The sequence below is a fragment of the Pleurodeles waltl genome, chromosome 4_1 (genome assembly GCF_031143425.1).
Source record: "Pleurodeles waltl isolate 20211129_DDA chromosome 4_1, aPleWal1.hap1.20221129, whole genome shotgun sequence".
Classification (NCBI taxonomy): Eukaryota; Metazoa; Chordata; class Amphibia; order Caudata; family Salamandridae; genus Pleurodeles; species Pleurodeles waltl.
Genome location: NC_090442.1, coordinates 319,783,542 through 319,805,726, shown reverse-complemented (window position 1 = coordinate 319,805,726; position 22,185 = coordinate 319,783,542).

Sequence of the window (22,185 nt, the reverse complement as noted above, 5' to 3'; positions counted from 1 at the left end):
AGGGCTTTGCCAATTCTATTAGTTCATTGTGTCACTGGGGACATTTCTTTAACAGTGTCATTCCAAAGGAGCCTTGAGGTCTGCATCTAGGAGCCTGCTAATTGTTCATTGGTAGCAAAGAAGTTCTACTAGAGGGAAATTATTCTTAGTCTTGGGGCACAAGTTTTGAATACTCTCCCTCAATATGTTAGGAAATGGCAGTATCCGATGTGAAATAAAAAAAAGTTTAAATGCTTCTTTTTTGTTGCAGTGTAAGTCTTCCAAGAGAAACTGCATGTCCATTGAGAACACTTGGTTTAAGCATAATATAAATTATGCAATGGTAAAGCTAATTGGGTGCTCCTTTATAAAGTGAGCACTAAACTATAGGCTTTATAAATGCTTGTTTGTAAAACATTGTTGAATAAATCGAAAGAAACAATATTTCAAAATACTATAGAAAAAACAAACACATATCTTATGGTGTCTCGAAAATAAACACTGAATTCAATATTTGAAATCTTTCTAAACAGTATGGCTCATTTTGCACATTTCACTGAGAAAACCTGGTTGGTTGCAAGTACTTAAAGGACCATAAAAGCTAGATGAGAAGTGTCAGAATAAAAAGGAACATAATTGAAATTTTCCACATGAAAACTAGATCAAATGCCATGGCCATTTGGGGCTCTGCAGAAGAAGGGAGAGCAGCTTTATGGGCCTCTTGGGGAAGAGGTATCTTTCCACTCACTCTGAGTACACCTAGGGCAAGAGGTAAGTACCTTTAGATTAGAGATTTCCAAATACTGATTTTTCTCTTTGGTAATCTCTACTCAAAATGTACAAAGGTTTTCTTTTTATGTTAGTGGCTCGTAATGGTTTGCAAATCAGCCTTCCTCATGAATATTGCAACCTACTAAGATTCACAGCCATAACAGTGATGGCAGCCTACTGGGGTCAGCAGACCCTCATGTCTGTGATTGCTTTTAACAATACAATAATAAGGATAATCTTCATTGTTTGGATACTAAAATCCATCACAATTTAAAATCCATCGCAAAAATAAAAACCAATACCAATCAGTAATGTAATAAACAGTTAAAACTTATCCTTATTGATAGCAGTAAGAGACATGGCCCTGAAATCTTTAGCAATACACCCCCATGGTTACCAATGATCAGGGGGACTTTGGCAGAGCATTGATTAAATATTAGCCCCCCTACCCACTGACAACCATAAGGCACATGGCAAGTGGCAAGGTGAAAATACAGGTAATGCGCAAAATGGCACAACCTGAGCGGGGCAAGAGCACGTTGAACCGCGCTCGCAGTGCCCCGAAGAAGTTTGTCCAAGGCAGCCTTGATAACTTTGACAGCCAAAACATTTAACATTGTATTCCTAAAACCCAATAATGCTGTTACGGCCTGGCGACAGAAGCGGACCCCCAGTTCATTCAACTTAGTCCGCAGCACTCTTCTCTGCTCCTGAAGCAATGATGGCCACAAACAAACCACATGTTCAAGGGATTCCTACCCTATACCAAAGCCCCTACATGTAACTCCCTCCCCTTGCGCTAAGCGCCAAAACGGTACATGTTTCAGGAAGCCCCAGTCACCCATCCTCAATGCCATAATTTTTTCTTTCAGGTGGATGTCATAGGTGCAAGAGAGATAGGCCAGGGGGGGACCTGGGCGAAATGAGTTTATAACTGACCAGGCGTGCATCCGGTTGGCTAGAAGAGCTCCGTCACTATGATAAGACCATAGCTGAACACTTTTCTTAATCCCCAGTTTAAATGCAGCGTGCAACAGATTGGCAGCCCAGAGCCTGTCAGCTTACAATAACAGTCTGCAATTAACCAGAAAGAGATGATATGACCCTTTACTCTCATGTGCGCTTCGTTCCTGCCATAATACTGACTCTAAGCTACCGGCCTTTGCCCTGCACAATTTATGACAGAATTTAAAAAACACTCCAGCAGCCACAGCTTGCTGGTCCAAAAGCCCAAATTTGAGCCTCATCTGTGCAGGAGATGCAGTTTGCGGTAGGTGGAGGATCCTCTTATAGATCCTAATGACCAGCCGATTTAGTAGCCCAGTGCCAATATCCATAATTTCTTTTGAACTGCAAGACAGTGAGGGGATGATCTTTACGCTCATAACCTTCAAAAGGGGGTGCAAACTAGGCCCCCTCAATGTTCTGGATAACTTTACAAAGGCAACCTGCTAGACAACCTCTTTAGCTTCTATCTCCTTCCTCTGGATGACAAAGCTGTCTTTGGGATCAAGATGCACTCCCAGATATTTAGATGATGAGTCAGAGGTCAGCTTATTAGTCTAATAGAACCAACTGGTACTTGGCTGCCTTCTCCTGCAAAATGAGACCACTTTTGTCTTAAGCAGATTTACCTCGAGGTCGTTCTCAGCTGTATACGAGGCTAGTTTATTGAGCAGCCACTGAAGGCCAACCCTCATACAGCTAATTATCGCAAGGTCATCAGCATACAGCAGATGGCTTAGTCACAAGCCCCCAATTTTGGGAGATGGGAATTAAGCTGTTCCAGTCAGCCCAGGATCATAGATTCTCTAGGAGATGGCTAGCATAATACTTGGCCTCATCATCGAGGACAGCTATTAACCTAAAATTGGATGGATCTGACCTTGAGCCACTTTTGTAAATTGAATGGATAATGGCACCACGCCACAAAACGGGAATCCTGGAGGAAAAAAAGACATTGATCAAATAAACTTGCAAAATTGAACACCCAAAAAGGGGGGTTCTGTTTGAACACAGCCTGAGGAATACAATTAGGCCCAGGGGCACCTTCCCGTCTTGCCCTGTTGGTTATGTGTCAAAGACGCATCAGGGAGAAAAACCCAACTTCCAGGGTGGAGGGCACATGCCAACCACCTGCAATTGCTGGCTGACCTGAGCTGCATCTGACCCATTATAATCCCCACCCTGCTCAGTGCATTCCAATTCACTAACAGCAAAGTGGTTTGTCAAAAAAATAGCTCAATCACTCTCTGCAATATTGGCAGAGCCAGATCTCCACTGGTTCCTTGTCAAATCATCTACAAGGCTCCAAAACATCTGTGGGTTTGGATCCTTACTTGCACTAAGGAATTGTTCCCAGAACATGTTCAAGCGCTTCTGTTTTTCTAAAGAATCTGCCTTCTTAAATGCTTTCCGAGCCTCTAGTCAGCACCTCAGAATCAGGGTGCTTCCTAAATGCCCTGGCAGCCCTGTTCCGGGCTTTCTTTAAATGAAGCACCCCCCCTGAGGATCATGGTGGATGAATGGGGAACAAGGTTGCGCACGGGTCACTGATATTCATAAAATAAAAGAAGAATAAACTTGTCCCACTGCTCAATGAGAGATTGTTGGTCAGCCTCATCTGGGCCAAAAAGGTTGGCATACTCTACCTTTATGGTAGTTCATGAGGAGGAGTTCCATCCAATGCGTTTCAAGGCCTCATAACACACACCGCCTCCCACCGACCGTACCTCAACATGATGGTCAAAGCTCAATCTCATAGTTACTATCTGGGGCGATGACCGCTCTCACATCGAGAACAGATACAAAAACTTTCTATAGAGGAAATAAATTTCATGACACAGATGGTGTAATCTAGATATGAGTGAGAATGCCCATCTGACCACGTCCAGCCCGGTGATACATCTTGTTGGAAGCAGCTGTTCAGGGCTTTAAACCACATGCTGTTCAAGAGTGTAATAACATTTTTTCCTAGGGCACTTTATGGGCAGTCCCTAGGTCTTATCTGATCCAAGAGACAATAATTATCCCCAAGATGGGGGGCTTCAGGGGTTTCCTGAAATACATTTGTATTAAAGTCCTCTGTAACCAAAAAGTCAGCATGTGGATAATCACCTACTAACTCACCCAGCAAAGGGATTAGCTGGGTCAGCTTCCCTCTTTTCTCCCTTGTCCCAGGTGCTATATAAACGTTAATCATGATGACGGATTGCTTTGAATTCCCCTTAGTAATCTTAATCCCATGGACTCAATTCTCCTCCCATCCCAACGGCGAGATGTACCCTATAAGTTTGACAGTAACATAAATAGTTAGCCCCCTTGCCACAGCCATTTTTCTTTTCTCATTGAGCGGATTTACAGAACTCTTGGAACCCCATAAGTCGGTTCTCGTTCTCCGCACAAGATTCCTGCAAGGCAATAATGTCATGATCTTTGAGGGAAGATATTAAGTTAGTGGATTCAAGTTTATGTGTCAACCAATTGATGTTCCAGGAGCACAGGGACAGTCCCTCGCACCCGGCCCCCATAGGGCCCCCTTGTGATGTACATGCGACTGGCCTTTGTGGCAGAGCAGATGGCAACCAGTCCCAGTTGGCCCACAGTCGGTTACTCGTACCAGACATTCCTACAATGTTGGAGGTGCTGGAGCTGCCCTGGGTGTCCTTTAAGACTGCACTATTGTTGACTTAATGCTGGGGGCAGCCGACAGAAGCACAGGATAGCCAGGAGAACTGTACAGAGTGATCATAATGCCCCAGGAATGAAAGGTGTCCTTTTTATCACAAATTGCCTGTGCAAGGTCAGCTGTAACCAATGTCATCAGGGTAGTTTCCCCTGACCGCATCCCCATCTGCGGGAGGAATTTAATTGATATAATGTTCCCGAAACCAATGCTATTCAATTCTGGAATGGCCTTGAAAAGTTTTTAAATACTTCCTCTATTTAAAATATCATGAGAACCTTTGATTGATGTTCGGGTATGAGGAGCAATTTTGTAAAGGTGCGGCCGGGCGTAACTCTTGGAGAACAGGTGGGGAATTTTAAGTGAGGGTGGGCACCTGAACCAATGGAAATCACTATATGGTTTTGGCTGCATGTTGACGCGGCCCCGATAGAGGCCCCGGTAGAACAGTCGCTGACAAACCAACAGGGTCAGCATCCTCCGGGCACAGAGCATCACTAACGGCCTAGGGAGCTGCCAAACCATCCCTGTCCGACCCCTTTGGATCTTGGGGGTGAGCCATCCTTCTTGCTGTAGACAATTGCCTGTACAGCTTGAGCTGTCACGCTTGCCTCAATTCGACCAACTGACATAGCCACGGTGACCCTAGATGGGGAAGTCGCAATGCTCATTGTGTGTGATTCACACGGGTCTTGTTGCAGTGATTGGTACCCTTTAATTTCCATCAGAACTGTAGCCAGAAATGTAGGAAGAGATGGTAAATTATTGAGAATCGGAGAACAACAGCAAACTGCCTAAACTACATTGGTGCTTGATTGCTCTCTTACAATGAACTGATTGAAAGATTCAAATTCATGGTCGATCCCCGCTACATAAGTGGCTAGTGTGTTCAGCAGGTCAACTTGAACTTCCAGAATGGGAGTTCAGGGCAAAACTGTGGACCGCAAGGTTTGGAGGAGCTGCGACCAATCGGGCCACATGAGGCGACTGGCGAGTGGGATGCCGGAATATCTGAATGAAGACAGGATAAGTCCAAGAGTAATTGATCGTTGAGCTCTGGTCTTTTACGATCTGCGCCAGGACTGTCACTACAAACCCCACTCGGGGGCTTCGAAGGAAGCATTGGAAAAATGTTGCCAGTTGTACTTTGGGTCCATTGGGCATCCCGTAAACAAACTGGACTGGGTAAGCCCTGCCCCGATATTTCAGGGGGTCCGACGGGCAAAATATCCCAGTCCTTGGCAGCTGAAAGATGGTGACAGGGGATTGCAGTCAGTAGTAATTCACCATTTTGTTGGCCAATAATCCGGTCCCACTGAGTGGTTAACTGTTTTCACAGAACTGCCCCTACCCCTGGCCCCACCTCAATGAGGCTTAAAGGACTTGTGAGGCCCTCAGGGGTGACTGGCCACCTGGAGCTGTGGACTATGGCACGCCTTTCCATGACGGGGCACTGGTGATGCCTTCTCCGCTGAGTCCTCCACTATGTCCAAGGTGAAAGGGGTGTGACAGTCCATTGCGCAACCCTATGTTGCCACAACGGGGGTTTCTTTTTAAAATAATCCAGCAGCCAGGGCTTATGTCATTTCAATGTACGGCATTGTGGCAATGTGGCAGTAGAATCCTGGTAAAGCGGTGCAGGAGCCTCCAAGTGCTCAATAAACTAGGGGGTGCTGCCGCGGTGGGGTGATGGATGTGTGACCCCCCCTTGAATGTTGTGGCACTAAGTGCTGAGCCACCACCTTGGCCTCTCCTGCTGCTGTTCTTGCCTCTCCGGGCTGCAACGGGATCCTTCCTTACTTTACCCGACCTCATGACGAGTTTGGGCTGCTCTTGGAAGTCCGGGGATAATTTCATTGTTTTTCCATTTTTGTTTTTTTCCTTTTGTATACCACTTTCAAAAATCATACACCGGCTTAGTCATGGGGGCCTTTGAACACTGGTATGCAAGTGCACCAAAATTCACAGGGCTCTCAATGGCCCGCAGGAACAGATGACTGGGGTCCAAGGGGCTTGGCAGGTCATGCAGGTTACGTTAAGGCAAACGGTTTGAGGCAATGGGGATGGTGAAGATGGTAGTGGCTATGGCAGAGTGACTGCTCAGTCCAACATGCCCCAGAACACCCAGAGTCTAGCACACCCGGCACACCCAGCTCACCTGACTCCCCCCACCGTCTGGTCAGCTGGGGGAAGCAATGATCTGTGGAGTCTGTGCAGATCAATACTCCTGCTGGTCTGGGGCCGGGGGCCAAGGGCAGGTTCTCCTGATGAGTTTGCCCGCTGGGCCTGCCAGGCCAAGCCACCTGCCTTCACACCTACTTCTCCTTAATCTTCAGCTGCTCCCGCCCTGCCCCCAAAGGTCCAAAGACCGGCACAACCGGAACAGCTTATGCAGGTCTCTGGCAGGTCTCCAAGGGTCCCCAGCGGGATTCGGTTCCAGCAGCGACAGTGGCGGCTCACGGAACTCGGATCTCGCGATGTTAAATAAAGCAATATTTTTTAACTGCACCTTGTATTCCTTAAAAAAAAATGGGATGGATTTAAAAAAAAATTAAATGTTAACTTCCACTCGCGCCCCTTCCTGTTTGCAAATGGGTCAACACCAGTTTTGAATTGGTGGTAAACTATTAACGTTTTGTGACTAGAATTTGTTTGTAAAACATTAATACATTAATACATATCACTGTGATTTTGTATTTGGAAGGGACACCCTAAGCATGCCTCTTCCAAATACGAAATTGCATATACAAAATAGAAAAAGTATTGGTATTGAAAACAGCCAGTCTTAGACAACAATCACAATGTTTTTCTAAACGGATATATTTTACTGAAAACTGCTTTCTTTCTGGCAGGCAATATACTAATCTGTAGTTCCAAATAAATAGACCCATTTAAGGCAGAAATGACATTCTGTAAATTAATACCTGTTGCATACGAAGGCATCTTCTTTTGGAGTATTCCATAATATCCTGAGATTCAAGGTGTTTCCAAAGGAAAGGCGTGTGACTCCGTAATATATAATTCACTTAGAAATTGCAAAATGCTTGACCAACAGGTTCCTTCTCCATCTGTATGTCAAGGGATCAACTTGAAATGGACATTGCCACATCCATGAATTTGAGAACACAGAACCTTTAAAGGACTCTCCTTTACAATTCATATAACAGAATAACTATTTGTGCTTATTTTTCCTGTCCAAATATTAACATGCCTATTACAATGGCCACAATGAGTTTGAAATCAGGTGCAGTGTTCAGCCTAGTTTCAAATCAAGAGTTCCATAGAAGGTCTGTTTGCAACCAGAGGTTTTGCCTAGAAATATTAATATCTAGAGCAACGTGCATTGGCAAAGCAATATGTGCATAGGAGTACAGTACAATGAAAACATAAAACAAACATGGGCAGCTCCTCCACAATGGAGGAGCAGCGTCGCCCCACTGGCTAAGAGATAGCAGCAGAAAAATAAAACAATACTTCAATATTGTTTTATTTTTCTGCTGCTGGCTCAGCCAGTATGTGAAGGGAGGGGAGGGGCTGGGTCATGGGAGGTGGGATGAGGAATTGTGTGCATTAATTGTGCTTGGACGGTGTAAGACGTCGTGTAAAACGTCTATCCAAACACACAGGAGCACTCATGTTTCTGCAATACCTTTCACTTGACATCAGGGTACTGGCAGATCTCCAAGACCCAGGGGGCCAAGGAGAGGTCAGCATCCTTCATCCCAGAGGGCCACTTTCAGTTCAAAGTAATGCCATTTGGACTAAGGAATGCCCTTGCCAGCTTCCAGAGGTTGACCATGTTGGTCCTGGCTGAGCTACAAAATGTAATGCTTCGGCACTAATCTGAGAGGTTGAGTGATCCAATGGGAGTAATCTGGATCCAAAGAGTGTTCCCAGTAACTCCCACAGACCAAGGGTAGTTCTGCACTCCACAGCCAACCAATCCCCAGGTGGAAAAGAGAAATAGATTTTTTTTAAAAGGACACTCTCTTGTATGCTTGGCCATTGTTCTAAGTGGGATGTTCCTTTTATATCCTTTATAAGAAATCCTTGCTAGAGGTGGAAATTGTGTGTAGCTATGGGAAATCTACAAGAAAAACATATTAGAGTACACTGGAAGAGGGAACGGTATAGTTTTTCAACCTCTCTTCCGATACAAACATTCCTACTTTTAGCTAAGTGCTCCCCCTGCCCTTAGTGGGCTTCAGCTCTTTCCTCTCAGGATAGCCTTAACAAATATGTCTAAAAGAGAACATAAGGTGTGTGCAAACACCTAACATGGAGGTACTTGTTCGTTACTTCACCTGTTTTCCCAAAACTTACCCCTTTTATTTGATGACCTTAATTAACCCATGTCGTCATTGTACATAAGGCATTATACTCATTCTCAAACTAATACAGTCTTTGTGTTGACTTAAAAGGAAGTTCAAAATTTAAAAAAAGGTTTCCCGTAGCCAAACGTTGGGAAATTAATCTTCCTCAGTTCAGCCTTAAGAATTTCAGGTTGGAGTCAAGGGTTTATTTGGAGGCAAAAGTTAATCTCCTTTATGTTTTTGCTCTCTTTTAGGTTCACCAGAATTAAAAAATACCTGTTACTTCAGAGGTTAATTGGACTATAAGTATGCTTCCTTACATAACGTGGCACAAGTTCTCATTACTTTGTTTCCCTTCACACAAATCTATTGGTGGTCTGTATTTATGTTTTATTCCTTACATGTGTAGGTTCCAGGTGATGAATAAGGGGTAGCAGGCAATGATCCATGGCTACCTCCTGGGTCCGGAACCAAAAGGAGGAGCTGGAATAGATTCGACCAAAAGGTTCAAGTGATGTCAGGACCTAAAGAACATTCTGCAAGTGATCGGATAAGTATCAATATATCAGGCATCTTGCTACACACGGACACAGCTTGTAATCCAACCATTTCCGAAGGAGGCCACTGTTCTCATGAGAGTAAAAGACCCTTGCTATTGCCTGATATGATGTTTAGGCATTGAGACACAACTGATATGGTACAGCACATCAGTCGTGGACCCGTTTACTCATGTTGAACAGAAGCACCGGTCCTAACAGAAAAGTCAATGCTAACTATTTGTATAACATTGTTGTTTTCAGCTTCAGCTAGGATGCCCACCTTCACCACCTCTGGGAAGTGTTTCAGGCCCTACAACAACCAAGCCCAACTATCAAGGCTTGTAAATTCTAGATTCAGAGGAGATTAGTTGTGTTCTTGGGTCCGTAATCAGTGAAGGCAAGGTTAAGTCTCTCTAGCCCAAGATAGAGACCATTATGGCTTGTGCACCTCCCAAAACCCAGACAGATGTGAAAGCCTTTTTAGGGCTCAATGGGTAATAAAAGTGATTTGTTAAGGGTTTGGCACCACTGTTGTCCCCTTAACTGAGATGAACTTCCAAAAAGGAGCCCAAAAAAGTGACCTAGTTCACCACTGCTCAGGGCACCTGACTTCTCCAATGAATTACTAGTTTAGACAGATGCTTCAGAGAATAGCATTGGTGCTGTCTTCTTGCAGCTAAATGAAGAGGCCTTGGACCACCTGGAACCTTCATCAGCAAGAGGCTACAGAACAGAGATCAAGTGCAATCAAAATGGAAGCATTTGCAGTGGTCTGGGCACTGAAGAAGCTGAGACCATACCTGTTTTGGACTCACTTCCTGGTTCGAACACACTACAGACCCCCTCAGATGGCTGATGCAAATGTGGGATGAGTATTCAAAACCATTGAGGTGGTTCAGCTCACTACACAGAATGAACTTTACAGTGGAACATCACTCTGGCACTGACTACGCCAATGCTGATAGTCTTTTAAGTGTTTCTGTCTTAACAATGAGAACTCCCATGAGGGTGGATAGTTCTGTATACTTTCTTCTGGAGGGGACATATGTTGGAAACAACTATCTTTTGCATGGTATTCCCTCAGATGTTTGCCTCCTTTCGCTGGAGCCATTTTGTTGGCCAGTGGACTCCACATGCTTCATGCCTGCTTACCAGTGGTTAAGTTCTTGTGCTCTCCCTTTAAGCACAGTAAAATTTACATATTCACAGTCCCTTATATATGTTCCTAATATTGGAGCCTGCATTTAAATACTACTAGTAGACTGCAGCACTCATTGTGCCAGCCTCTACAGCAGCACTATAAAACCTGTCTCAGGCCTGCCAGTGCAGTCTAGGTGTGCAACAAACTTTTTGCCAGGCCTCAACATTCCTTATTGGAGCAAATGATGATGGGTGGAATGTTACCTAGAGCAATTGCCAGTGATTCTAATTCCAGCTATGACGAAAATGCTGCACTTCCCACACCTTTGAATGGGGTCGCTGAGAGATGGACAGCCTGGGAATCCAGAGTGTTTTTGGCAGATGTCCTGCTTTACCACCTACTGCAGGTCCTGTGTGATGGTGGAGCCTACATTCAGTCTCTAACGTTTATTTGAAGCATTAATCACTTTACTCACATTCTTCAAAATGTTATTGCTGAAGCAGATGTCTTAATTTGAAATTATTAATGAGTGTTTACGTATTTTGAATAATGACATGCAGAAAAATGAATAACGTAGAGAAACATAATGTGCGCGTTTGAAAATGTGACGTTGAAGAATGGCCACCAGTAATGATTAATAATTTTGAAATATATTAGGGTAATGTAGTAATATGTCATATTAAAGGTTATGAATTATGCTTTAGCATATTAATTGTAGGCCTTAACTTAGCAAGTGTCTTGGCTTAGTTTTGCCAGGCCTCATGCAGAAGTTGTATTTGTTAGTGTTTAATATAAAATGCTGACAGAGTAAACTGACTGTGAAATGCTCATTGTTTTAATAAAATGCTTAACCAAAACTATCTATGGGAATCGACTGACAGGAGATGAGGTATCTCGTTATGTATCAAAATGTGTGTAATATGTGCAAGAGGTTCTTTTGGGGGGGGGCAAATTAAGACACTGACTGTAGACGAAGATGCAACAAATTTGATACCTGACGAGCCGGATGATGAGAACATCGTATGGCAGACCAATCAACGACGTGTAAAATATTAAAATTCATAGATTTGGTATATGGACACTACTGGATAGAGTAATAGCATACGATTAATTGACCAATTCAGAATTAGGGGTTAGTTTGGGTAACTTTGATATAACAACGTGACAGAGGGAAGAGACTTCACACCTTATGCAGAGATTTTTGGGCAGACCTCTGTGGTGAAGAAGAGACTTTGAAGGGATTTGAGATTCTGTCATTGGGATCATACTCTCTAACTGAGCGCCTGATGCTTTGCTGATCGATTGATGACCTGAGGACGAAGACTAATTCTGTTTGCTGACCAATACCATGGATAGGTAGATATGGCAATATGACCGAATTGTATTTTTATGCCTTTTCTTTCTAGGTACCAACTGTGCTGTTTTATTAGTTTTCCTTAGCTAGATGTTTCCTAAATTTTTGTTCTAAATTATTTGGCAGGAAGCCCCACATGCTGATGCCAATCCGGATTAGTTGAGGGTATTTACATGACGACTGACAAATTACAGAGATAAATGGTTGATGGATAACTTTGTTGAAACTTATAGACTGTGAAGCTTTGTTGAAGTTGACTTTGCTAATGATTTGCACTGATGCTTTAGAATGTATTGTGATTCAAGCTTTGATTAGGTTGTGTTTCTTGCATCTTTTTGTTTAATACATTTTATTCTTATATGCGTGCTGACTTGATTTTGAGATAAACTCCATAATCATGATCTTGTTAATATAAGAGAAATGAAATTACTAAACTTTACTAAAGGTGTGGTTATTCATGGCTGAAAAGTCATGGTGAGTGAAAATTACTGACTCCATTGATTATTGATTATTGAGTTGACTAATGATTATTGTGTACTGATTATTGATTTCCATTCTGGAGCTATGGTAAGAAAATCCTAAACGGGTCAAAAGGTTCATTGACCTGGTAGGTTTACTTAATAAGGATTGACGCGCTAACAGTTTTGAAATAGCTGTTCCCACAGAAAACATCGCAACCAGAAAAGCAATGTAGTATATGAGGATTGTAGGGCCTTCACTACTGATTCAACTGTGCAATTTGTAAACCTATGATTGTGCATGTCCTCAGGACAAGAAGTTAATTTTAAATCGAAGAATACATGTTTTAAAGGTGTGTATTTCAGCTTCCATAGTTCTACTTTAGAGGTCGGAAGTGCTGATGTTCTTTCAGGAACACTGATACGGCTCTAAAAGGACTACTGATTCAACTGTGCAATTTGTACACACCACTACTTAAGGAAAACTCACACAAGCAACATCATTGCTCAAGAAGGATGACATGGAGGTGCTACGCATGCAGCATGCCAGAAGACGCAGTGAACAGGACCAACAGCAGCAGCTACCACCACACCTACATGGACCCCCAAGGCAACACAGAAGGCAGGAGAGGCTATTCAGGACCAGGACAACCCTTCTGGGCCTCAGGGAACATGATATCATCCAGAGGTACAGACTCAACTGGCAAGCCATACAGCAGCTGCTGCGCCACATTGAGCCACAGTTAACAGCCAGCTTGCAGACACCCCACATTATTCCTAGCTGTCCTGCACATGTTGGCAAGTGGCTCATTTCAAACTACTGGTGCCCTGGTTGCCGGGGTGTTATAGCCCTCATTCTCTGCCTTCCTTCCCAAGGTACTTGATGCCATCATCTCCCTCACACCCCGCCACATCAGCTTCCCCAACACACAGCAGCAGCAGCAGGAGACCAAACAGGCTGCAAATAACAATAGATGCCACTCTAGAGCCACAAAGGACCAATTTAAAACCACACAGTGACAATGACATGCCCTTAACTGGCAGTACAACTTGGAAGATGAACCATTCAATATCACATAAGGCCACAGTCAATCCCACACTCTTCCAAACAATACGTCCTGTGTGAGGGGTGTGTAATGTGTGTTTCTGCAGGTCAAACACGATGAGACACATAGCATGACGATGCTGACTCAAATGAAGGTGATATGGAATTATTGAGGCAGTACCAACATCACACATCACTCCTGTGGTGACATTGCCAGCTAGCAATAAGGAAGTGGACTGTGCTTTGAAAACATGTTGATGTGACACTAATGCAAAGTGCACACTGCTACACATACTGAATGAGACAATTCCCCATGTACATAACAGATGTACAGGGAGATGGACCTTCCTACACTAAAACCTTCACCCCAACAACCAAGTTAGCCAGCTCACCTGCAGCAAGTTCAGTAGTGTAGGTGCACAGTTGCACATGACCCAACTGGGTGAGGGAACAAAAGCAGGTTTGCATAGAACTTGTCACACATGGGATAATTGTGCATTGTCAATACTAAACACTTCAGTGCTGCCAACTTATGGAGCCGGTGTTGTGCATTGTCACCTAGGCAAATCAAAGGGCCTCACTGTTGCATTTCACCTGCAATTACATTTGTCTAATTGGATGGGATTTCCAGGCCATGTAGTGCAACCATGTTACCACCACAGTGGAATCTATTCTGTATGTGGAAGTATCATTTCACCTCCAGTGAATGCACACAGACACATCTTTCTAACTACATAATGCATGGGAGATACACACTGAACTGCAAGTTTCTAAATATACCACAGATAGCAGGTCAATTAGCCAAACACCAGTTTTGGTAGTCAAAAAACCCAAAGCAGAAAGAACCTCAAAGAAGCCTAGGATCCCACACAATACCACAAACACATATGAGTCACAGACAACACAAGATAACAACTGCCATGCAAAGTGACATTCCCGGTGCAACCAACAACGAAATACTTATCCCCATTTTCTCTTTCAGCTGATCAGCGATACGGGATCCAGCCATGGATCATGACCCCATCTGCCAACCCAAGCACAGCAGCAGTGCATGCCTATAATGAGGCACATCGAAGGACACGCACCATAATTGAACTGACTTTTGGCATCCTGAGGTCCAGATTCAGGTGCCAGGACATCACTGGAGGCAGCCTCCTATATCCCCCAGAAATGGTCTGCAAGATCATTTTGACCTGTGCCATCCTGCACAACATTAATGTTAGGAGGAACATTCCCCTATATGAACCTGAACAACAACTGCCCGAAGAGGAGGAGGAGGAGGATGCTGTCCGGGAAAATGAGGGGGAACATCCTAACACAGGTGCAGGAATGCATCGCAGACAACAGATTGTACACATTTTTTTCCAAATATTGTCACTATCACCACTTTGTTATGATATGGAATTAAACACCTCACTTCATCACTCAATCATGCTCTGGGTAATTATTTATGCATCACATGATCTCTAGGAATCCTAATTAGAGTATTGCCTCATGGAGCATTGTAGAAAGACAGATTTGCATACTTTAGATGCCACATCACATTTGATGGGTATGAATGTACAGCAAACATCATACACATTTTTTACGATATACATCCTGCCTATTTCACATTTGAAGGGCAATTTCGTAGGACCACAGCTATGAGACACATCATGTTACCAACATGGTCCATTGCAGCATATGACACCCAACTAAGACACCATCAATCATAAGGTTAAAAAGTTCATCATACATAAGGCAGTGGATGTGCAAATGCATTGGTAACAGGATTGTAGGACCAGACCCTTGACAGCAGTAAGTGTGACATCAGCTATCTCTGCAAGGAGCATGTGTGACAAGAAGTGCATCAAACCTGAAAATGAATAGCGCAGGTGTCCCAGGTATGACAAGCATTGCTCACAAGACATGCCCTGCGCAGTCCATCCCAGGTAATAAGTCCTGCCACTGCCATGCTTTAGGTCTCTGCCCACCCTTCTCTAGGGGGCACTGTAAATGGACTATCTGTACCCTGAGAATCATCATCTATACTCACCCAGACTCTCAGTCCGACTCCTGTGTGCTTCTCTCTTCAGTATGGCATGCCATAGTTCTAGTTCATCAGTCTGCAAGGACTTCAGGTCCCATAATGCACTGCCTGGTAGTCGGTAAGAACTGTAATTTGCAGTCCAATGCTTCCCATGTGAAAGGTCCGGTTGGCCCCCTGTAGTGGATTCTCAATTCCAGGACTTGTGAGAAACTGAAGGTGCACACACCTGTGAGCACTCTCATGCAGCCCAGCCATTTTACTCTGCCCTGCCATTGCTACAGCCTGGAACTGCTTAGAAGCTGCCATTTCCTGAATCTCCTTGTTGTGCATTGGAGTACAATTCATTTGTGTACCAGAGCCCTACTGGGATTGTGTAACAGTGCAGAGTACACCAGAAACTGCTCTTTGTTTCCACAGTGTTGTTCCTGCTTGTCCCAGTCAGACTCTTCTCACTGTGTATTTGCCTTGTTCATGTTTGTTCCTGACAGAACCTGCATCCTGTTAGCCAGACTGGTTCCAGTCTTTGCATTAACCAGAGACGTTCCCTGTGGCTACATTTGCCTCATAGTTGGTTTTCATGCCCTCCATTTCCTCTTCGGGTAGTGTGTCTGGTAGGTCTACGATCAGTCCTCAAATGTATAGAATAGTTTAATTTGTTTTCTTATCTTATTTTGTTCTGGGACATGTTTACAAAGGGGAAAATCCATCCTCCTATCCCTTGTCTGGTTTTGCATGTATTCATTAGTGCCAAACAGTGACAGTGTGCTATGGCTGTATGCCAGGATTTGGTACTGTGCCTCTAGCCCAACAAACAAGGGCTGCTAATGTGTATGCAAGGACAATACATGTTTCTGCCCTGACGGTTCAGACACAGATTCACTTCTGCCACCACCTTTTGATGGGGCTTGCGTGGTGACTAGCTATGAGATTAGTCAGCACAGAGGCACTGATGTTCCCTGTTACGGTGGGAATTTTAGAGCCCTACCCTGTGTACAAATGTAGTGATGAAACCTGCCTGTTTTTCTGTTACTGATCCATAATGTATTTGAGCACAACAAGGTTGCTCTGTCGTCCGCCTTCTGAAATTTCTGCTGTACCTTAGCTGCCCTATCCCCTTGTATGCCGTTACCTGATCTTTGGCTTTAGGTTAAATCGGCTTCAAAGGATACTCGGTTAATTCAAGGGTTGGCTCCACAGACTCCTGACTAGACCTGCACGTAACTGTTACATCATGGAGGCCAATACTGACACAGGGTATACATGGCCACACACTTGAACTGGACACTTTTGTGCAATGAACCACTGGAAATATGTGAACACATACAGCATGTTCTTCTGCTCCGCCACAGCCACAGGAGAAACATAGGTCATTTACCTGAGTCAAACTGTGGTGTACATTACAATTTTATGATTGGATTTGAGACTCTGTGTCACATCCACTGTACCTATCTAGCATGTTCAAATGTGTGACTCATGGGTAGTATACACACAAGTGACCATAAAAGGGTAGCCTACATTTCATGACATGCGAGGGGTAACATATCTTACATAGCCCTCATCAGCCGCCCTTGATCTTTCATGTGTATAGTTAGTCATGGGAAATGTATTGTCCACAATGTCAAGCAAGTACACACAGCAGAAGAGGCAACAGATATTACAAACACATATCATGACTGATGTACCTCATTGATTGGCATCTGATGGTTATACCCATTTGTAACACATTCATACATGAACATTACGCCAAATGTTTTGCATGCCATTCCCACAGAGGCAGACAAATAATTTTAACAGACAATCCATACACAAAACACACACACCATGATTAATTTTTTAGTAGCATAGCCTTGCTGTCCTCTATTGATGCAACACCTGTGAAAACTTGAAAAATCTTATTTAATTTCCAAAGTTTGTGCTGCTGTTGTGTCAGTTAAGAGAGCTGATCCTGCAGAACAACATAAGTATTATGGGCTGCAGTAGTATGGTCTGCCACATGTGCCCAAACACTAGAACACACACTGCAGGTCATACCATCCTATCTTTGTCTAGCTATAGGTTGCATGCATGTTAAAATTAGAAAAATGACTCAAACTCAGTTTAAGACCGAATTTTTTATGCAAACGCGTCAAAAATGGCGCATATGCAGTAAAAAATTACGCTCACGCACGTTATTCATCAAATGGTCCCTAGCGTTAATTCCACCAGCGCGCCCCAGGCATGAGGACATCCATTGAAAATGTATTGATCCATGAATGCATGGGATTTTAACGCATATGCATCAAAAATATTGACGCAAACCCCGCAAGCGTTGAAAGTTTACACGCAAGACAAAAAACGTGCCGCAAATGAGACAGGAAAGGATGTAATAGGATATCCTGTTTGAAGAAATGGTACAGTGGGTGTACTTTCACTTTCAATTTGCAGTCTGTGATTATTCTAGACTGTTTGGCTGTGTTTTGACTTGTCTCTCTGTGAATATTGTGAATTTGTCTCCTGTGTGCTCTTTATATTGTCCTTTGGTGTTTGGTAAGTGTCTTCTGTATCCTCTGGAAGTGTATTTGTGTCATTTATTGTATTTAGATGTGTCTTTGTACTGTTGGGATTCTGTTTGTGGGTGGTATTAGTTGTGGTAGTTTTGGGCTGTCTGTGGTTTAAATAAGTTTCCTTTTCCTACCTCCTTTCCCTGTTTTTCCCTCTTTACTTTTGATTCATTGTTTTGGTGTGATGTCGGGAAGGCCACAGCTGGGGTGCATGGGTGAGGAGGAGCTAGGGGCATTTGTGTGGCTGGTGTGCCACTTCCTCCCCCTGATGTTGGAGGCTGGGAGCCCTGTGATACAGGGGTATCACACGGAGGCAAGAAGGCTGAGGTGGGCAAAGGGGTGCTGTTCTACCTGAGGCGCACTTTCAACACCCAACGCAACGATCACCAGCTGAAGCAACGGTGGGCTGACCTGGTGGCCCGAGAGCAGGACCTGCTTGACCACCTGGGTGTGGTGATTGGTGGCCCTGTTGGTGAGTACCAAATTGACTAATGTGTGCAGTAGAATGCTCTGGAGTGACAGTAGCATATGTTGTGGCATGCTGCATGCAATGTTTGTGGACATGTGGAATGCAAGTTGAACAAACTGTGAGTGTACCAGGAATGGGATGTATTTCATATGGTAATACATGGAAACAATGTAGTCCACAGTTTTGTGAACCATGTCCGAACAGTATTCAGGGCCATATGTATCAAGCTCTTCATAACCTTCACTATTATCTTAGGCCCATATTTCTACTTTGTTTCCACTGCATTTGCGTAATTTCTGGATGCGAAAGTAGCGCACACTTGATACATTCAAATATAATTTGCTAATTTGCGCAGCTGTTGCATCAAAAAATAAAGCAAATGCGACACAAAATAAATTACACATCTGGGCCTAAGTTCACTGTTTCTGTGTGTTTACGTCTGGACAAATAATCATTCACATGGCCAAACCCAAATGGGCCATTATGCTACCAGATTGCATTATCACAAAACAGGGTAATTTTGTGGCTTTTCGGAGTAGGCATTGAAATCCTATCATTGAGTAGCAGGGCCCAATTACATTTTTTGCCTGGGCACAATTGCTGGGACTAAGCTAATGCAGTTACCATCTGTGTCACCCATTTTCTAAAGTGAAAGGGTCAGCATGGTATCCCCGCTCTTTATGAATGCATGGTCACAAACTAATTTTGAGCATGATGTTGTGCAAGGGACCACTGACTGCTTCCAAGATACTATTTTAGTGAAGAACTAGGTTTTTATATTACTTTTAGTACACCCCTGCTGAACTGTCGCAGTATTTCTACAAATGTAAACTTCTCAGTATGAAGGCAGTCACAAGGCATGGTGGTCTGCTGAGATCAGCAGGCCAGCATTCCTGTGAGTGCCGCTATTCCCAAGGTGTTTTCAAATAGAGACCTACCTCATCATGATTGCAGAAGTAGGACATTTGCTACCTCTTTTTTTTATTAGCAGACAGTGTCAGTTCGGGTGTACTACCACTGATCACGCAACTTGGCAATTCAAAGTTGCTGATTCTGGCAATGTGTGATTTACAATACCTGATATAGGTACACAGGGCCCAGAGTAACACATTTCAGGTGCAAAGACTACACCTGTGCCCATGTATTCTGTCAACGATGATCAACTAAGACGCTGTCAGCATACATCATTTTGCTGTTTTGAATCAGAAAAGTGGCCAATTCAAAAATTTATTTGGAGGTGCCCAGTGTCATAATTTAGTCAGCAAGTCATTCCCTAATTCACACAGAACAGTGATGCATCAGTTTTACACACCAACTTGCGTATCCCTGTTAAGTAATGAACATGTAGGACTGTATGGGTGACTGTCCCGCAGCATCTAGCTCCACATGTAGTACTCCATTTATGTGGCACTTGAGTGAAATGTCATAGGCATGCATGCAGGTCAAGGCCAGATGGGTGCTTGCATCAATGTGGTTGATTTAGGAAATGTGTCAGTGAGATCTGATGTTGATGGTTGTCCACAAATAGAAACATGATTGTAGATGTGATTGTCCAATGGCTGACTTATCCTAGTTGGCAGGCCTCCTTACCTGTGGTAGACTGACTAAATCCATGTACAGCTGGACAAAGCTTCGTGGTTGTCCATGATGGTTGAAAATATGTATTGCATGCCCGTCCCTCCCTGAGGCACAGGGTTAGGGGAAGAAAATATATGTAGCTAGGTGTGATGGTCACAGCATAGATGGCAGACATGTAATTCAAGCATTCATGTGTGCCAAACTATAATGCCCCCTTATGATTACCAACTGCATACCATCCTGCCAGTTCCATGTACAAATCACAGGTCTTGTGTGCCTTGAATTTGATCCAAAAGATAGGGATTAGTTGGCCTGGCACATGTTGAGTACTTGCAGCATTTGTTATGTGACGAATAGCACTACATATATGCACAGATCATTTATTTAAGTACACGCCTTGTTGTGCATTGTTGTGCTGTTAGATAGTTGATGGGCAGGCTGCGTTGGCATGTCATTCTTCAGGGACATTCTTTCATCTGTACTGTGATTTGGACTGCCTGTGCTATTTGTGAGGAGGTTTTAGATTATCATCTGTACATGTATCACACAATGATGTCACTAAGGTTTGCCTGTCTCTATTTTTACAGCTGCCCACATGAATGCAAATGAAATCCATGAATTTCAGAGGCGGGCAGTGCGCTATCGACACATCCTCGATGTGGAGGCTGGATACTGTATGATGACTAGGCGGTATCGTCATGAGAGAGTCACAAGGGCATGGAGGGCATTTAGCCAAGGGGGGCCAGCATTGGCCACAACATCTGCCACCACACCAACTCAAAGCACAGTGGACACTGGGATGACAGCCACTCTAGCGGGTCCCACAACCTCGTCAGCACAAGGCCCAACAGCAGCACCATCTGCACCTCCACCTCCAACCATGGCACCAGCACCTGCAACATCAAGTGCTACGCAGACCACCACAGCTGGAGTAATGGACATGGCAGATTTCCGCAACCTACAATGTGACATGCAACGTATGTTGGCTTCATGGACACTCTACAGCAGTAGGTGGCCCCCAACAGCAGGAGACTGCAAGCGATAAGGAAAATCCTGAGGAGGGCCAATCTTTGAAATTATTGTTCCTCACCCCTAATTTCCCGTCCCTCCTCTTTCCTCATACTTTTTTTAGTGGATTAATGGGGCTTAGTGTTATGTTAGAGTATGCTGTTACTTTAGTTAGGATAGTGGGTTGGGGGTAGGGGGAGTTATATTATTACATGTTTGTTTGTGGGTGGGTGGGTGGGTGGTCGTTGATGTTGGGGTTTATGTGTATTATTAAAAAATAAATAAAATAAAATAAAAATATATATATATATTTGCTTAGGATTAGTTAGTATGTGTTTAGGTTAGTATATGGTGTCCTACACGTGTCCCGTCATATAAGGGGGTGGGGGTTTTATGTTTAGAGTGTTTAGTTAAATGTGGTAAGTAAGTTCAGCTTAGGGTAGTTAGGGCCAGTTGTGGGTAATGTATAGTTAGGATAGGTTAGGTTAGTTTAGGTGTTAGTTTAAGTTTCCTTTCATACATATATAATACATTTTGATGTACTCCTTTACAGTATGTGTCATATGCCTGTGAATCAGGGCCTTTTCATGCGTGTACAGTGTCAAATTTCTGTTTGTCTGTGTGTTCCATCCAGCATCCACATCCCATTCTTGACATGGTTATTCCTACTTCCAAATGAGCTGTCACTTTGGCAGCTACAACAAAGTGACTTCTCTATGCATCTGCCATCCATTGAACTCACCACTCAAGGTAACTATGGTTCCCAATGTGTTGTAAAGGTTTGTGTGATTTTAAAACTGTCATTGTTTGAGTCCTGTGTTGGAATCTTGGGCACTGTGGGACGTCTGCCTGCAGCCTGATGTTTATGTGAACTCTGATAAACTGAGTGGTGTCATAATCTTATGAAGTTCAGTATACATAAATCACACCTATGATTTATTATATTGTACTCCCAGGTGACGTTATTGTCCATACACTCGTACACATCCATTCCTGCTGTATGGTGTGGGTGTGGGAATAGAGTTTAGAGTCATATGTCACATACATAATGATTGTCTTGTAGGGAATGTGGGCCACATTGAGTTTCATCTTGTAGATACTTTGGACCTGACATATACATTTCTACACAGAATTATACTGTTTGTGATGCTTTAACTTCAGAAATAAGCGCAGATCTAGACCCTTGTGCATAGATATCAGCCCACATTATTTCCAAACTATTGTATTGACATTCTGTGGCCATTGACATGTTACATGCATCACAAATCTCCTACAC